Source organism: Schistocerca nitens, chromosome 5 (genome assembly GCF_023898315.1).
Source record: "Schistocerca nitens isolate TAMUIC-IGC-003100 chromosome 5, iqSchNite1.1, whole genome shotgun sequence".
In the NCBI taxonomy this organism is placed as follows: domain Eukaryota; kingdom Metazoa; phylum Arthropoda; class Insecta; order Orthoptera; family Acrididae; genus Schistocerca; species Schistocerca nitens.
This window is the reverse complement of record NC_064618.1, coordinates 145,383,192-145,390,241: the sequence shown is the minus strand read 5'-3', so window position 1 is coordinate 145,390,241 and position 7,050 is coordinate 145,383,192.

Below are 7,050 nucleotides of genomic sequence, written 5' to 3'. Positions count from 1 at the left end.
CAAATACTAAAAAAAAAGTTGCATGGCGCGAGATTCGATCCGGCGATCTACGGATTACGAACCCGAGCGCTTACCGCTGCGCCACGACGCTGTAGGAAGTTACAAATCGTAGAGAGTATTTCACCTCAACGGTTTCTTTTAACTGTCGCTTTCTTGACAACGGCTGAGAAGTGCATCTTGGTGCTTTGCCACATTACACCTCTGGCTATGAGCTTTTATTATGCGCAATATGAATCGAATCTGAATTTCACAATTGGTGGCCTCCTCTCGTGAGTCACCTTTATGCTCCTACAGTCACTCAACTTCGATGCCTTACCGTACGCCACAACAACATCAGCAAACAACAGCAGATCGCTGCCCACACTGTCCGTCAAATCATTTATGCAGATAGAGAAAAACAGCGGTCCTATCACACTTTCCTGGGGCACACAAAGAAATGATTACATACATCACGCGTCACTTGGCTTATGTGTCAACTGTGCACTAGGTTCACACAGCTGCTGTCTACACAGCTAGCTCATGTTCAACGACGAAGTTCTGGTTGCTACTTCGCTACAGCACTACAGGATCTCAAAGACTGGTCATCGGGTCTTGAAGGAAACCATGTGCTGTATAACCGAAGGCTTTCCTCTTTTGCCTATTTGGAGTGAAACTGTTTAAGCTAAACAACTTCATGGTATTTAATAGAATAATAAGTTAAATGAAAACAGTATCACATAAACACACTATTTCATCTCACTTTAATCAACTGTCAGGACAGCATTAAATGAGTTATTTTGAAACATGTAACGGCTTTTGATGCCAAGTGTTACAGAAATATCGATACAGCAGAGCTGTTAACGAAACGGTAGCTTTCAAACTCCGGTAGAAAGAGTTGACGAAGACAAATGACATACATTGCATTACGATACTTCGAATTTTTTTCTAAGTTTGGGTTACGAGATGCTTAACCAAACATCGACAAAGCTTTGAGGATATTTCTGACAGTTTCAATGCCGTTTTATCACATTAAAGATGATAAGAAAACCAATTAAGGTCGAGTATAAGTGAAGTAAACTATCAAATTCAGCTATCTTGTCGATAGTATACGATACAGCTGTTAAATTTGACTTCAGTGACTTTATCAATGGGTTTGCTGCACTCAAAGCAAGGGAATAGAAAGTAAAATTATAATAACGCTACAGTTCTTGGAAAGGAACACGTTCTCAACACTTATTTCCAGACCATTTTCATTTGTTTCTTGTTAATGATTCATACAATGTTAATAATTGAGAAGGAGCAAATGAAATCCGTTCTTTATTATACATAATGATAAAATTAATCGCCACAAGCAGTAAGACATCGATATCGTTTTACTTTCAGTTCCTTAAGGAAGTTCATACAATTGGCAACTTATTTACCACAATGGTAATTTGATTTGTCGTGTGAAATATTTCTCGTTTATATAGCTCATTTAAGTAATACTCTCAATGATGTTTCATTTTTATTAAATCTACCTAACAAATTAAAAAATTTCCTATATCTACGTAGAAAAAATTTCATAATAATGAATTAAGGATAGTCTCCCGTTTCGCAAGTACACACTTTATTGTTTTGTTTTACCACCCAAACATGTTTCACCGCGATCGTGGAACCCTCAGTGGTTTGTTTTTTTTATTGTTTTCCTGAAAGACATACATCTGGTTAATTTTAGGTTAAGTAATATGATACATTAGATTTTGTTGTCATTTGAATTGTATGCGCTTCTTACCTTTTATTTTACATTGTGTGTATCTTGTGGCTGTCAACCAACATCAGTCAGATGTCTTAGTACGCCATGTCGTCTGCAAGCAGGAGGGATGTTAGAAAATCATCTGCACTGATTTTTATTTTATTATCCAAAAAATTTCATTTATGTATTCTTTCTGGGAAGTGCTTTTTTTTTGGGGGGGGGGGGGGGGGGCTTGGAACAATTGTGGCAGTTCTACCAACGGCGCGGATCACCTCCGTAGGGCTGTGTACGGTATTACAGGCGTACTGCTGTCGTGTAAAGGATACACAATGAAAAGCCGTCGCGTTAATACAAATAGGGAGGACGCAACATGTTACCTTGGATGGAGAATCATCAACAGAGGTAGAAGTAATGACAGGCGTGCCTCATTCTCTAAATGATTGGCCCTGCAGATAATATCAACAGCAACTTCAGATTTTTCGCAAACGATGCAGCTGCCTATAATCAAGTACTGTCTCAATAAAGCTGCACATATTCAGTCAGATCGTGGTGTGCTTTCAAGTTGGTGCAAATACTGACAACGTCGAGAAATGTAAAACTGTGGACTTCACAAAACGAAAAAATGAAACAGTCTATGACTATAGTATCAACAAGTTACGATTATTGGAATTGGTCAGTTATTTCAATTACCTGGGTCTATCAGCCTGTAAGGACATGAAATGGAATGATCACACAAGCTCAGTCATAGGTCGTAGCTAAGTAGGTGCCAGACTGCGGTTCATTGGTCGAATAATAGGGAAATGCAATCAGGCCACACAGGAAATTGCATACGAAACACTTATGCGACCCATCCTAGAATATTATTCATATGTGTGGGATCCGAACCATACAGGATAACAGCGGATACTGAACGTAACAGAGAAGGATAGCACGAATGGTCATAGATTTGTTTGGCCCAATGAAGAGAGGTATGGACATGCTGAAGTTACTGATCTGGTAGACGCTTCAAAATAGATGCAAACTATCCCGAGAAAGCCTTTAATGACGACGCTAGGAATATGACAGAATCCAATACGTATCGTTGCCGTAGGAATCGCGCAGACAAGAGTAGCGTAATCACAGTACGGAGGCGTTTAACACGCCTAAACGCCGTGTGCCTGCTCTGGCCAGACGCAGCGTGTAGCAGTCAACTTGTTGAGTTCTCATTCTTCCAGCGCTCCATACGTGTGTGGGACGGCATTGTGTAGTGTTGGCAGAAGAGCCAACACCGTGTTGCTAGAGGAGGCCGAAATACACGCGTTTAAGCTCACGCAGACTGGCGTGAGGTCTGGAACAATTAAAGGAGTTGAGTCTAGTAAATAAAGAACGTAGTGGCTTGAATACTTAAGTTTAATCCATAATTGGTGTATATCGCTCTTGACGGTACTCTAATAACAATCTCAATATAAACTGGTAATGGCGCCGTGCTAGGTCGTAGCAAATGACGTAGCTGAAGGCTATGCTAACTATCGTCTCGGCAAATGAGAGCGTAATTGTCAGTGAACCATCGCTAGCAAAGTCGGCTGCACAACTGGGGCGAGTGCTAGGAAGTCTCTCTAGACCTGTCGTGTGGCGGCGCTCGGTCTGCAATCACTGACAGTGGCGACACGCGGGTCCGACGTATACTACCGGACCGCGGCCGATTTAAAGGCTACCACCTAGCAAGTGTGTTGTCTGGCGCTGACACCACACTTTAAATCTTAATAAGTGGTACAGTGGGAAGCACCCTCTGCCAGGCACTTCATAGTCGTTTGGAGAGTGTGGACGTAGATAAGATTTAGATCAAAGAGTCAATAAAGATCTAAAGAACAGTTTTAACGACATTTTCAGAAATTCACGACAACCTGTTTAAGAAGTCGAAAGCTGCATCTACAGATGTTTTTGTATAACCTTTTTATGGGAGCCTTCTGAGGTCTTTCCTGGAGTGAATTACAGAAATGAACAAAAAAAAATTTAAGTAAAAAGAGCATGTGACAATACATTGTCTCACAACCATAAACAGTTTTTAATTTATTGAATAATGTAATTCACGATTTACTATCATGGCTTATGTTTTTGAGCTACACAGTCCTAGCGTATTATAAATCGTGCTATACGGAAGTAGCTCCCAAAGAAAATACCTTCGTACGGGATAGCTGGGCAGATATGCAAATTAGTTCATTTGATCTTAATCCGGAGCGCTCAGCTGGTGTTCCATGGCGTAAATATAGTCGTAGGAATAGATTTAAGTTTGTAACTTATTCTAAACCAGAAACAAGTTCTGATATAGACAAGGTAAAATCATGGACTGACTTGGAGACTCAGTGTAAAGCAAAGAATCGTTTGTTTCAAGGAACGAACCCGTTTTATATTGGACTACAAATTGCTGGTGATGAACCAGAAAAAACGGATAATGTTCAGAGTGAAGTTAAATATGTAACATATGTTGTTAGAAATAGAGTTTATATGACTTTTTGTAAAAGAAAAGGTACTGTCACGTTCTGAATAAAGGTTATTGTTTACAGCTAATGTCTGCGTTGGAGTTTTTTTATGCCAACTGGGACCATATCCGAAATTACCCGGACGACCTAAGCCTGGCTTTCCTAGTTCCCAACAATCAACAAAGGATTGATGAATTAGCTATTACATTTTACGGCAACAAAATAAATTATTCTGCAGCTGTTATTGTATTAGAAGAATTGTGGTATTATAAGCCAAACCTTGATGATTTAATTCGTCAGTATAGGGATGCATACAGAGAATTTGTTTTTATGCCTAACGGTATAAGGTGTGCTAATAGGTACTTTGATTTTAGACAGGGCCGTTATAGGCCTTTGTGGTATAATTATTAGAGCCTCGGTAAGAGATCCTCACAAGTCATACCTCAGACGCACAGCCGAAGGCCATCCTAGAAAAATTTCTTATCAAGCAGGATACAGTACTGTGCGAAGAGTCATCTGCAGAGACTGGACAAACTCAGGCTTTTCACGTTATCTATGAGAGTATTCAGTCTGGTAAAATTTACTTTAATATACATCTGTCGACAAAATACGGCCTGGTGCCAAGATTGGCAACTAACTTTCCTTGCAGAGAAATACGAAGTTGTGCATTTCGCTAAAGGTAAAAAGTACTGTCCTTGAACTGCAGAGTTAACAGCAGCTAGAAACAGCCATACCATACGAATATTCAGAAGTAACAATACGTGGAACGATCACACAGACTCAGTTGTAAGTCAAGCATGCGGCAAGCTACGTCATTGAGAGCACACTGGGGAACTGAAGTCCGTCTGCAAAAATTTACTGCACACAAATCATTATACAATCCATACTTGAACACTACGCAAATGGGCAGAGCCTACACAAGTCCGTACTGATTGGAGACATCGAAGAGGACAAAGAAGGGCGACACGAATGTTCATAGACTTCCTGGAGCGGGTATGGCACTGTAAAAAGTATCTTCTCCCACGCACTTCACTGTCGGTCGTATACGAGGGCGTGCTGAGAAGTAAAACCTCTAAATTTTTTATGTGAAAATTCTTAAAATTTTAAAATAATACAAACGTAATAAACATATTTATTTCTCAATAGCGACGAACAGAGAAATTTGTTGATACCGTCACTGTAGAATGTTTGCTTTGTTGACGCAGCCACAGCTGAACCTCTGCCTGCACCGCTTCACCACTATCAAAGTGAAGTTCTCGGTGTTCCTTAAGCTCTGGAAACAGATGAAAATCGGTTGGAGCCAAGTCGGGACTGTTTGGAGGACGATCGCTGACAGTGATTCCAAGGCGTCGAATTTTTGCAGCTATCGCAGCGCTCTTGTGTAATATGGCATTCTTATGCTGAAAGAGAGGGTACTCCACATGTAGAAGATCTCTTCGAATTCGAAACTCGATTACAGCACACTGTTCCTCAAGTACCGACATTATACAGCGCCATGTCACAAGCTACAATTCGGAGCCCTCTAGCGACAAAGGGCTTGCAAATATGTAGACATGAAGAATAAAGTTGTAGAATGTTAATAATGTTTATTTTAGATGAAAATCTTTAAGAGTATTTATATAAAAATTCGGAGACATTACTTTTCAGCACAAAAAAAATGGTTCAAATGGCTCTGAGCACTATGGGACTCAACTTCTGAGGTCATCAGTCCTCTAGAACTTACAACTACTTAAACCTAATTAACCTAAGGACATCACACACATCCATGCCAGAGGCAGGATTCGAACCTGTGACCGTAGCGGTCGCGCGGTTCGAGACTGTCTGGCCATCCCGGCCGGCGGTGAATAACACGTTCGTCTCTCTCTGCTCCTTGTTCGGCTTGGCTCTGATTAATAGAGTTGTTGTTATGTCCTCCTGAGGGACATCGTGCCATATTCTGTCCAATTGGCGCGTCACATCCCAAAAATCCCGAGGTGGTTGAAGGATTCTGCCCATAATGCTCCAAAGGTTCTCAATTGGGGAGGGTTCCGGCGACCTTAGTAGTAACAGTGAAGTGAACATTCAGAGTGAATCGACACCAGTTTGGTGTGGCACAAGGTATTACTGTAGGCATTCTGCTGGTTTTCACTGTTATTACATCTCTACTAGAGACAGATCGGGCTCAAAAGTATTGTGCATAGTGTGGACAGGTTTTAAAGGCATTATTATAACTTGTATTTAATTTCTGGAATGAACATGCCTTAAATCCTTTAAGATATAAATGCAAAGGCATTTCGCTTTTCTGCGACGAGTATTACAGCTCAGGTGCCTTTATCTGCTTTGCTGAGGCCACATTTCGACATGGCTCTCCGTTACGGCAAAGCGGAAGTGTCCTGAAAAAACATCGAATTTGGAACTATACCACTGAAAATCAGCGATTTGTAGCATATGTAAATGATTTCAGGTTCGAAATTATTGTTTTCTTTCCCGCCCGGTGCTATACGTTTACTCTTCTTTCCTTTTTCTGGAGCTAAAGTGTTAATTATACATACTCATTCTCCACGACATGCGTATTGGTACTACACTTACCTTTTTAGTGACTATTTTAAAATGAGCAAAATGATTTCGAGCTCACTATAATCTTGATATTGAAAGGTGACTACACTGAGCCACAGCGCCAGAGAGTTTTGTTTAGCCGCCTCCACTGGCAGTGATTATTGAGAACTCGTAGTAGTCAGTGCTTGGGGAGAACTGGTAGTATGCTGTGATTATTGAGAGGTAGCGGAGCGGAGTGCTCGCTGAGATGTCGTAGTGAAGCGTGTTTGTTCCATGTTTTATGTAGTTGTTTGATGGATAGACAGCAGATGTTGTTCTAATGGAGATATTGTAATGATTTGAGTG